The sequence below is a fragment of the Salarias fasciatus genome, chromosome 1, assembly GCF_902148845.1.
Source record: "Salarias fasciatus chromosome 1, fSalaFa1.1, whole genome shotgun sequence".
Taxonomy (NCBI): domain Eukaryota; kingdom Metazoa; phylum Chordata; class Actinopteri; order Blenniiformes; family Blenniidae; genus Salarias; species Salarias fasciatus.
In genome coordinates, this window is record NC_043745.1 from 19,419,269 (window position 1) to 19,432,126 (window position 12,858).

The window sequence follows — 12,858 nt, forward strand, 5'->3', positions numbered from 1 at the left end:
CGTTATTGTAGTTATTAAGATCTAGAGAAATTGAGAGTGGCAGTTTGATTAACACAGTTAAAATCAGTATGATAACAGAAATGTTGTTGACAAATCTGCAATATCCTTCTGCAAAAATAGTCCTTTGAGTTTTAAGTGACCAGCATCATGTTTGCTGAGATGCCAATTTTGGTGCTTTTATCACAGTTTGAGAGATGGTTTCACTGATCTGATTCATAATATTCCTGATTTTAATGAAGTAGACTTCAGCCAACTCCACGTATTTTAGTAGAGAGGTGAACCAATAAATGTTTTATGTGGGATTTTTCAAGGATTCATCAGTTCGTTTTTTGATGACTTGGGTTAATTTTAACTGAGTTATTGACCATTTTAATCTGCTTCAGTCTATTTAGTTTTTTTTTTTTTTTTTTTATGATCAGCCTGAGGCCACCACACCAAGGCCGAACACAAATCTATCAGCTATTCCGTGAAACACAGCCGTAAAACACAAGTCATTAAATTATCCAAAACATGAAATGAATTTATCTGCCCTGCAGAGGTAGAGGTCGTTTTCATATGTCACTGTGGCATTAAAGCCTCCTGTAAGAATAAAGAACTTTTTATGCAGACGTGCTGGCTGGCTGGTAGAAAGTGGAAGCGAGTGATGTGGAGTGCATGTAGGCCTATAGCAGGGGTGCTGCAATATGTTTGCAAAAACACTGAGACGCTATAGATCGCCTACTTTTAACCATATTATTACAAAACACACGGAATGCTTTGCTGATTATATCATAATCGATGTTGTAAAGAAGAAAAAGCTGTCAGTCCTTACATCAGAACGACAACCGCGAGTGAAGATGCCTTTAAAGGATCCTTTCCTTTCTTAAAGCAGCGTTGCTTTTTTTCAGCGGCACTGAGTAACTTTCGCCTTTTTGCATCATTACTATTGAGCAAACCCTTCCTCTCTTCCAAGAACTGCTCTTTTATACTCATGCCTGTTGGTGTGTAAAGTAGCTGTATGGAAATACTGTATGTTTAAAGAAAAAAGAAAAAAAAATTGTTGTTGCTTGTTTTCCCAGAAATCATTTCACTCATTATTGAGGGAAGCACTTGTGTCTTAAGAGCTGTAATAATTACAGTGAAGCCATTTTTTCTTTTTTTTGGTGTGTGCGTGTGTGAGTGTGTGTGTATACCAGAAGTGAACACCTTTTCACATGATCATGCTGGATAACAGAAAAAATAGCTATATTAAATAAAAAGGGTTGTCAGGCAGAGGGTTATTGATTCAGAAAAAAGATGAGTATTTATTATATAAGAAGTGACATACACAGCGAGCTAAATCTATTAAAAATCTGTCTTTTTGTCTTCCTGACCGATTTCTTTATTTTCTTTTCATCTGCTTGATCTTGTTATATTTGATGTTCCTCAGAGATGGATCTAACAGAGAAACCCCTAGAAAGATGGAGAGAAATATTAGCTGACCATGATTGAAATGAAATAAAAGATTTTATTAGAATAACGGTGTCACTCTGTGTCTCGAACACCTCTTTTATTTTCTGCAAGTTGACCTTTCTGACAGGTTATGACCAGACTTGAAGCACAAACTGAAGTTTAGTTCTTTGTGCCTGGCAAGGTGCAAAGATTACTATCATCAGCGGCTTAATTTTGGAAAAAAAAAAAAAAAAATTCTTCTGCCACCAAATTTTCCACATGTAACTCGTCCGACATGAATTGGAGCAGCACCACAAAAAGCACATCAAAATGTGCAAAAAATTCCAGAGCAGTTCACTGTAACTTTTCTCAGCGTTCCGGAATTCTGAGAAAGTTCCCAAAAAAACAGGCGTTTTTTTCCCTATATAAGTGGATGAGAGCCGACTGGGAAAAAAAAAAATCCTCCCTCGAACAAGTCCATCGTGCCTCGCTATACTTTCACATAGAGATGTGATCAAAGTATCAAATCATTACCATTTTTGTCCACTACTGAGATGTGAAAATCTCATTTCAATATCTTGCACCAATTTTAAACAGTGGACTTTGGTAAAAAATCAGCCGTTTCAGGAGTTTATAATGGGTGTGGATGGGAGAGGCCAGTGTGGGAGACAGGAATTTAAAGTGTGAGAGACTTTCAATTTTAACACAACAACAAAAAAAAAAAATCTCATGTCCACAGCCACATTTCTGGCTCAATCTTAACATGTTGTACATCAAAACACGCCTACTGTCAAGGCTGCTGAGTGCAGCTGGTCTCCATGGCAACACACACACCTGTAGACGCTGTCATGGCTGATCTCAGCTCAGGGCTCCTAGTGAATATGGAAGTATTATAAACACACACACACACTAACACACGTTGGCAGCACCTGGCAGGCAAAGACCAAAATTTCTTCTGGATGTTCTTAGTTTGTAGTTATAGTTCTTGGATACATTTCTTTTTGTTGTTGTTGTTGTCCATGTGTCGTTCACTACCCTTGTTGATGGTGTCTGGACGCTCTGCCCCTGTGTCCTCACCGCCATTGATTGGCCCGGGTTGCTGTCAGCTGTGCCTCGTTGCCTGAACTCTCCTCATGTATACACCATGATCCATTCCAGGCCCCGGTCTGCTGCTCTGCTCCTTTGTCCCTGTTGATGCTCGGCAGTGTTCCCTCTCGATCCTTGTTTTTTGTTTCCTCTCTATCAAAAGACGTCAGTTTTGCATTTTCAGTACTGGTAAATATTACCTGCTTTCATTTGCATGATTGTGTTTGTATGTCCTCTACCTGTTTATCTCTTTGACCTGAAAGAAAACCTTTCTGGAAATAAGATGTATTCATTACATTAATTTGCCCAGTCAGACTTGTAGAGACAAGTGATCTTGTGCTTTTATTCCCCTTACAGGAAAAATTCATCTTATTTAAAAGATTTTTTCCGTCACTACTAAATAAAGATTCTTTTAGACATAGCCAAGCTTTTTGAGTAGCCTTGAACCAAGATTACATTTCTTTTGCAGATTGTTTTCCCTGCTGGAAATTGTTATTTTTTCTTTCTTTTTTTTTTGTTTTTTAAAATAATCTTAGCATGCTTTGGTGACATTGCTGTGCTTCGTGTGATCGTGGTCTACAATTTTTATTTGAAAAAATATTATGAAATTAAGTGTCTTTTGCAGGAGAACTCATTTACATGTAAATTGTTATGATGTTTATTTAAATGATTATTTAGCATGTGGCAGTAATTCTTCCCACAGTGTTTGGTTCCACTGTAAGCTGTTGCTGAGTGTTGACTTTGACTGACTGATGGTCTGTTACACGCTGCAGATTCGCTGCAGTCCTCGGTTACTGACTGATGACTCAGTTTCGAGCTGGTTCAGACGCCCACTGCTGAGTGTCAGCACATAAATTTTAGGCGTTTTCACCGCATGACTTTAGCAGGGTCACAGGATTTCATTATTTATAGTGCCGAACCCGGCACATGAAAATCACATTTACAGCTTAATGAAGTTATGTTCGAGTCCTGTTTTCTTGGTGCTACTCTTCCTTGAATGTTACAGCTGTCATTTGTGATCGCTGTGGTCATTTTGCAAACTAATACTCAGAGAACTTGAGAAATGGTCTGTCATCTTGTCAAAATACCATTAACAGTTCTCAAACACAAATTGCTGCAGTTGGGACATTTATCATCTCATGCATGAAAAAACAAAATTTGCTAATCTTCGGGACGTCTGTTTTCTTTTGACAGGTGACTGAGCTAAATAACACAGCAGCACGATGCATTTCAAACTCACTTTGCCCTTGAGTTACCTTCAAAAAGCCCAAAACCTGAGTCCCAAAGAGAACTCTGATGTCTGACACTGAAATATGGAAATTAATCAGAGATTTGTTCTCTCTTCAGCAGTCATAACAGCTGGACATTGTTTGCAGTAATTAAAAAAAGAAGATCAATCAGAACAATACCTCCATCTTCTAAACAGGAGGCAGCAGCTGTGTTTTTAACAAGGAAAGCTACAGTGTTGAAAAGTGTTTCGTAAATTAATGAATCCACCGGAAACCCGCATGTGACAATACACATAGAAGAAGACAATGCATGCAATAGACCATTTCTCACAAATATAGTCACGGACAAAACAAAAAAATGGCTGGGATATGTAATACACACTTTCAATAAATTGAGAAGAAATTCCAAAGAACTGAAAACACATAGATAAATTCAAGAAAAATGGTCTTAATATGCAGATTAAATGAAATGGGACATTAAAGTTTAAATAGATGAGTCCCTGGGTGTTTTCATAAAATACATTGGAGATGTCAGGGAGCATAGGTTGAGGTTAAAAAAAACAAAAACAACAAACCTTCATGCATTTAGGGCCACCTTATCAAATGCAACTTGCTTTACCGTCAAAAAATGAGTAACAAAAGTTCCAGGACTGTATCTCTAAAGATGTGGACAAACCTGCCAACATGAAGTTTTAACTGCTGAACTGTTTGCGGCAGTTCTCCTCAGGTCATGTTTTGTGAGATCTGAAAGGTAAACAAATTAATACATTATAATTATTTTTATTCAAATGTCAGGGTAAAATTGCCCATCATTTCTATGTGTGTGTGTTTTTCAATCCATTTCTGTTGCAAAGAAAATGTACACTGTAATGCTTCCTCGTGAGCTTGTTTGGCATTTTAATGGATCTCTGTTCTCATAAGCTTCAGGAAAATGAGAAATACACACTGCGTCCATGTCAAGACAATATCAGTTCATCTCACAGGCCAAACTGCGACTGTCACATCCCGTTACTGAATTTTGTAAATATTTTCGTCTTAAGTGTCAAAAAAAACAAGAAGGAGTGTGTGTGTATGTGTGCCTGCCTGTTTGTCTGTCTTTGTGTGTGTGCGCGTGCATGGGCATATCTGCAGTACACCACTTTCCCACCAGGGCTCAGCATAAACCCAGGCAACTGAAACTCTTATTTCAGGAACTGGCTCAGTCTCATCTAAAAGTGGTTACAAGCTCGACCAGAACACAGCAAGATGTTGTTTTATTTAAGGCATAAAGACTTGGACTGGAAGTGTAATTTGCTGTTAAATGTCATGTGGAGTACACAAAATTGTACTTGTTTTGGTTTTCACACATACAGTATTTTAAAAATGTAACAAACATCTTTGGGGTCACTTCCTATACATGTAAACACTAACATAATAAGTGAATAAATGTATTTAAAAAATGATAAAAACATTAATGAAACTCAATATTCAAGCCGGTGTGGATTGGTACTACATCTCTACTCAATCTTACTTCAGAGTTATCTGCTTCAAGTATTTTCTGTTTGCACACCTACAACATGGACTGACATTTGTAACGCTCTACATTGGCTTGAAAGTCATCCAAAAAGCAACTCAGTATGTCTTGCAAACTCAAAGCCAGTCTTTTAATTAAATCAATGTATTCATTATTACTCAACAGAAGCTCATAAAAGGCTCCTAAGGGTGTGGGTGGTAAAAATAGCACTGGCTTTACTCCATTAGCAATCCTTGATAAACACTTTAGAAAGTCAAGAAGTTACAGTCTGTTATTGCAGATGTCACCGTTTCTAAGTGAGCAGTTTCTGTGTACCTTTCACAGGAAAACGGCAAACACTCAGTGTGATTACAGTGATGAAACATTTCACAGCTTGTGAGTTCGCAGTCATCCTGAATACTGTACACTCAGCACATCACTGACTGGGCACACACACACACACACACACACACACACACACACACCTGGGACCTTGTACAGCCTCCGGGCCATATGCAGACTTTAACTGATTCTGACCGGTCTCTGAGGGATCAATCAGGACTTTTGAAATCAATTGACACTTGTATCTGATTGCAATACATTAGATCTCTTTGTATTTTGAAGGTGGCAGCCTTTTATTTCCAGTGTATTGATTTTATTCATGTGGGAGAACCTTTAAGCATATTTTGTTTGAAGATTTCTGATCTTACCATCATCAGATCAAACACGTAGAGAACTTGGTCAACGCAGAGCAGAAAGAGTGTCTTATCAATTCACCTGGAACATAGAATTGTTGTTGTAATAAGAGTTAAATTCACACTGAGCAGAACTGAGAAAGAACTAATAATTTGACAGGTTTTAACAAAAAAAAAACTTTTCTCTTTCAGTTCATTGTGAACTGAATCACTGAAGACTCCTTGCCTCCTTCAGACATCCTTCATTTTAATGCAGCGACATGCACAACACCTGTAAACATACACACTTGTTTTTAATGTGTTCTCTCCCAGGTACGGTGTCGATATAGCAAACCTAATTTGGCAGCTGTTATTAAAAGTAATTGAACACTGAGGGTCCATTATGTCTAATAAAGCCTACTTAAAGTAATTACAACACAAACCTTCAGCACAGACAGCAGCACCGAGATGGGATGATTACCAAAGCGGTTATTGCAAGGACAGGTCAAGAGAGGAAAAGAGACGTGAAAGTAACAGATTGTCTATTGTGACACTGCGAAGCGATGTTTCCTCGGTCTGACAATAACAGAGACAGCTCTCCGATTTAAACTCCTCTGCCACAGTCAGTCTGAGGCTTTTCTGGATACACAATGACATGTTAAATGAAGCGCGACTGCAGAGTCACAAGGTCTTCATGAGACCAATATATCAATCCACTCTTAAACTCTCTAATGACAATCTCTAAGCCAAAAGATGCCATTTTCCTCTTGTCTCCATATAATTTTATGTGCCTGAAAATGACACTTTGTTTTCCAATGGCTGAACTCTCCCCTGGTGGTGTAATTTTAATGTACAAACTCGGTGGGTGGCGGATTGAAAGCCAGGCTGAAAACCAGACTGACAGAGCCTCATTAACGGCTGCGACTCTGAGCCGCACCACGGAATAAAACATGAAAATGATCGCAGCTTGCCATGCCTCCGCGAAAAAGACGCTTTAGTTTGGGATGAATCACGCGCTTACAGTAAATAAAGCTTTGGAACTTCTTTCAGTGTTGGGGAAGATGAGCTCTAAATAGCTAAACCTTTGGTGGAGTTCTGTGCGGTTCGGCTGCCATTTCATGTAATTCTATTGATTATTTCTCTGCCTCCTCCGGTCGGTGCGCCGCTGCCGTCCACTTTAACTGTCCACCTCCTCATAAAAATCATCAGACTACTGCTTTAACCTGGTTACTGGCAGTATCGAACTTTGTGTTTCATCTCAGTCTTACATTACTGCATAATCTAGGAAAACTCTCCCCCTGCACTGACTGTTCAGAGACACTAGGGGCTGTCCAAGCTGCTTCACTGAGTGGACGCAGAAAAGCAGCTTATTGAATACAGTCAGCGGGATTGTTTTATTAAAGCACATCAAGTGGAAACTAAATGTGTGAGTTCTGAAATCAGTAGTAGTAGCAGCCACACTAATAAGACTGAGAATGTAAAATGAATGCAGTAGTAGTTTAAAATGGTCCTTGGTCCTGTGAGCACAACATTTGATATTCTCATTACTCTTCTTCTGTTTTCATTTTTAGTCTGTAGTTTTCATTTTTAGCTTTTTACTCCTCATCAGATCAGGGACAGCTACCTCCCACTGACATCTTCTGACGTCTCATATTGACCTGCTTATGTGAAATTATTTCTTCAGCCTTTTTTTTGACAACAAAAATTTCCACTGTAGTCTTCCAGAGATCAGAGGGAGAGGGGAGGAACAAACTGACATTCTCATGTCGCTGGTGTTCACAGTTTTTCTTCTCCAGTAGACGCTTTGCTGTTTTAGGCTCAAACGAGTTTGCTTTTGGGGTTTTTTTTCCTAATAATGCTGACTGATTATTAATAATGGACTGGTCTGGGTTTCCCACTTCAGTTTGATAACAGAAACACTGTTAATGCGTGCTTGGGTCACAGGCTCTGTGCGCTGCTATAAAGGGAGTAATAAATTGTAACAACCTGCACACTCAATTCAATTTTATCGACGGTCTGATAACATCTGATGAACCTACACGAGCCTCGCCATTACAGTATTTCATTTGTATTCAAATTAGCATGAGGCTGAAACAAAAAAAAAAAAAAACAGGCCTGACTGATACACAGCTGATAGTGACCACAAAACTGGAGAATAAACAATCATGAGATAAGACACACCAGATAAAAAACACTTTGAAAAAACTAAAACATTCAAGATGAGCATCAGGCTTATTTACACTTGTGTGGCCTAATTGGTTTTGAGCTAATCTACAGTTTTTTTTTTATCTCCAGGTGGAAAAAAGTTTTTGTGTAATTTGTCTTTTTTCATGATGTGATGATTAAAAGTCTGATTTGTTTCTGAGTCTGATGCATTCAGCGGTGGCAGCTAATCAAAAATGTTTTTTGTGGCGCTTCATGAAAACCATGAAATACTTCATTGTTAAATGAGCACAAACAAACAGGAGCTGATTGATAAACTGATACAACTGGAATGTAGAAGATCTGCTTCTGTAACCTGCACTTATGCTTTTGAATGGCATTTTTATGCCCATCTTTTGAAGTATCTGCCAATTTAGATTGTGTGTTTTGTGTGATTATTAAAAAAAGATGTTTGATTACAGAAAAGAAATGACAAATTTATGATTCACAAATATGAATAATAAATGTAATATTTTTTGTGTGATGGAATGAATGGAACTCAAAAGAAGCATTAATTCTCTTTAAAAAATAAAGTAAAAATAAAACACAATAAATGCTTTGATGTGATCTGACTGGAGGAAGTGAACGGAGCATTCATGTAGTTGCCATACCAGATTTTTTTTCCACAGTTGTGTTTACATGATCATGTTTTCTTCAATCTCAAGGATGAGCAGCGCAGCTGAGTATCTTGTTGCGTTGGTTTGTTGTTGTTCTACATTCCTCTTTAACTAAAAACATCATGAAAATACAATAATTCTCATTGTTAGCATTTAGTTGCTTCTGATTTTTTTTTAAAGAATCTGATGGTGTGTGCTGTTTCAGGCTCCTTGACTTCATCTCCTTGGGTCTGATTGCTGTTTCCTGTCCTCATGTTCTGAGCCTGATTGAATGATTGGCTTCACTTGGTCACTGGGGTACAGATATATTAGGGCTCTTTTGTGTGTTCTGCTTGTTACTTCATCTGTGTTGGTGGCTCTCCAGTGTCTCAGTCGGTTTTTTCGAGCATCTCATTGTTGTCTGCTGTCATCTCGAGGACTTTGTGATTTAGGGTTTTTGATTTGCTTCAAATAAAAAAATGAGCTTCTGCTCCACCAATGATGGTGTCTGGCATTCTGAGAAGACCTGTAAGAAGACCCGTACGGTAACGTTTTGTGTCTTCAGTAACATCATCCTCTTAGCAAGGGTCAACAACAGAATAAAGCCACTTAGCTAAGATTTAGTACATTTTTCACGACCGGTTACAACCCTGCCATTTGTCATCACAGGGGAGTTTCAAGGGTGGAAAGATGCCCCAAAGCATTGTTACAAATAACAATAATTTTTTTTAAACTACTTAGTATGTAATAATTTTTGCACCTAGAAAACACCAGGAAACAACAAGACAAACAAGGAAATGAAGAGTCTAGCCATTGAAGAGTCCACCTTTGGGCTGGGAAATGAAGAGGTTTCTCTTAGTTTCAGCAGGTAGTCAATCAAATAGTATCAATATTTAGAGCCCTGCCTTACCACTATCAGACTTATTCTACTTCTTTATCAAAAAATGGACTTTAGAAATGACTGCAACCACATCTTCAAGCCCTGTGCAAACAAAGGCAGACATGGCATGTCATTTCTATTCATATCTAAAAAAGGCAGTTTGTGAACTATCATGCTTATGGTACTATCATGTAACACTGAAAATTCCTTTCTGGTCCTCCAGAATTTATTTGGTTTATAAAGGTCTATTATCTCTTTTCACCTCACTGAAATTAAGGCAAACTTAGTATTTATAGATTATTATGCACACAGTCCTCCAGCATTCACTTGGAAATGAATCATTTAAACTGACCAATTAAAACCATGCATCTCTTTCCTTAATGCCCCAATGCGACCTAAATGAGTTCCAGTTGGCGTTGGACTCAGACACAGGTCAAGTCTAATGCAGCAATGAAATGATGTTTCATCTCACTCAACAGAGAGAACTTTGCAAACAATTTGTATGGAATGATGCCGCATGACTTGCAAGTTAATGAAGAGATTGTGGAATTATTGGCCACTAAAAAACTTAACACAAATTTAGTTAGGGAAGAAATTCTTACAGTAACTGTTCTTACCTCCTTCACTTTGGCTTTTATTATAAGATAAGCTAGATATGCTAACTTTTCTTTGACAGTATTAATTGGTTCCTGGTGCTGTGGATGTCAGCTAATGCCAGTAATATGTGCAGGGGAACATCTCACATGCCGTCAGGATGAATGAGTGAGATTACCGAGGCGCTCTCGAGAGCTGCTCTCCACCGGAGGGATTGGACTAATAATTCTAACAGTTGGCACATGAGCAGGATAGCGACAGCAGCTTTGCAAATCTACAACAGTTTTAGTATGCAACAAAAAGTAGTCAGGACTCAGAAAGTTCAAATTACATTCATATTAATTTCATAATATTACCAGTTAGTACCATATCATTGCCCAAAGAAAGGACACTATAGCAGATCGCTGCCTTATGAATGTATGCCTGTTCACACATAAACAACAAACTTTCCATCTTGGATATACAACAGACAGCGAAAAGAACAAAAGGTCTTTCATGTTGACACTGAGCGACAAAAAAAGAAAAAAAAAATCTGTTTTCCTCGTGGAAAATGTGTAAAAAACATTCGATTTCTCCATTGCTTGGGCGCCTGAAGTGTCTGATTTGGCGTTGTGAGTTTTGTGATTTAATTACTAACAATAACGATAATTAAAAACAGATAAAACAAACGGACAGCCTCTACTTAGAGTTAGGACTCGGCACTGATCTATGAACCAGTGAGGCTGTATTTTAAGTATACGCGTAGAAATAAGTTGGACTCTATTTAGTTGAAAACAGCATGCTGGATTTCTTCTTTGCAACTTGGCCATTAAATTACAGCCTTGTCCTACTTTTAATAGAAAGTATTCGAAGGCGTTGGCTGGGTCGAATAAGCAGAGCTTTGGCTGAAGCAGACGCAGAGAGGCTGGCAAAGCCTAGGTCTCTTATTTGGATTAATATCCTCAGCACCTGTCTTCAGGGAAATTAATGGGTGTTACTCTAAGCAGCTTTCTTTCTTCCTCAAACCTTTTTCTGCTGATTTCTTACTTTCTTGACCCCTTCTGCCAGCCCCTTGTACTTTCCTCTGTTGTCCCTCCCATGTTTTCCCCTCTGTAGATTAATTGCGCAGTGATACCGTATGTTAAAGACTGCTGTGAGTTTCTCTACCCAGCTGCTTGAAATTGGAGTCGTCAGCAGAATTTGGCTGCTTGGTTTTTCACTTGCCACTTCTCATGCACTCCCTCCTTCCTTCTCCGGCCCTCCTTCAAGTCTCCTTCCCTTGTCCTCCGTCCGTCTCACTCATCCGCTGCTTTCTGTGCAATTTTCCTGACTGACACTCCCTCAGTGTGGCCAGTTTTAGTTATATCCCTGCTATTTCTGTCCCAGTCTCAACAATTACTGAGTGCTTTTCCAAATCTGTCATAATTACGGATTATTTTGTATGTGATGGAGTGTAATTTTTGTCATAAAATCAGATTGTTATTCTGATGTTTCATAACAAATGCAATGGCTTATTTTGGAAAGCACTCTGGTGCGTTTGCCCTTTGTTATTCATTACATTCCAAGTGAGGAGGAAGCTGTCAGTCTGTCTGGTCGTTCCGGATCATCCAAAAACTGCTGTCTCGCATATCGACAAGTCAAATGAAACCGACCACGGCTCGTTCTGACAGACATATTTCTCTAAAAATAGGTGTAAAAAGCTACATTGGTGATTTTCTTTTGTATTTCTCAGCACTTCAGTTGTAGATTTTAGTAATAACAACATTCTGCATGTTACTGCAGGGATTTCTTTCCTGATACGAGCTGAAACAAAAGCTGATTCATTGATAAATTATCTTAATAATTTAACCGATATTTTGATGGTTTAATGTTTAAAAAAGGGCCACATGATGGTTTTGTGACTAGCCTTGGTTCATTTTGTTCAAGCTGGTTCAACACTTGCTTGTGGGTCTTTTTTTGTGTGAGTGTGTGTTTCACATGGTATTCTAGTTTCACAGTCCTTTGACTTTCCCAATAGTTAACGATGTTAAAAATCCAGCAGCCTTTGGGACCTCAGTTGGATAAGAAAAGAGGATGCCTAAATTGTTTCAAGCAAATTGCACATGTGCCCATATTGCAACTATTTAGCAAGATGAAATGCTCTAATAAATACAATACACATGCACTGCAATAAAAATGAAAATGTTTGACAGTCAAAACAAGACTACCTTCTTTGTGTTGTCTGACATAAAAACATTGATATTTCTTAAAAATATCAAATTAATATTTACTTAAAAACAGATGTCTCACATTTTTTATGTGTTTTGGCATCTATTCATTTGGAAGTTTTCCTTGGAAAAACATGAAACATCTATCAATTAAAAAAAAACCTTGTCTTTACCCTATTACGTCTTGAGCATCTTCACTTGAATGTGAATGGTAGTCCTGACTAATAACACTCATGATTAGCTATCCATTTATACAGACTTGATAGATTCAAGCATCAGCTTCAGTAAATGTGGAAAGACAAAACTTATTCAGAGTTTTAAATTGGATTTCTCCATATGTGTCCTTGTAGCACCGCTGGTAATAAAGAAGGATATCGCCATGACTGTTCGCAATAATTAAGTTACCCTTTGTCTGTATAGACTCGTAATGCAATGTTTACTATTTGCAAGCTTTAACAACAATTGACTCAGCCAGAATCAATCTGAGAGCGGCAGTAAATTCCAAGTTG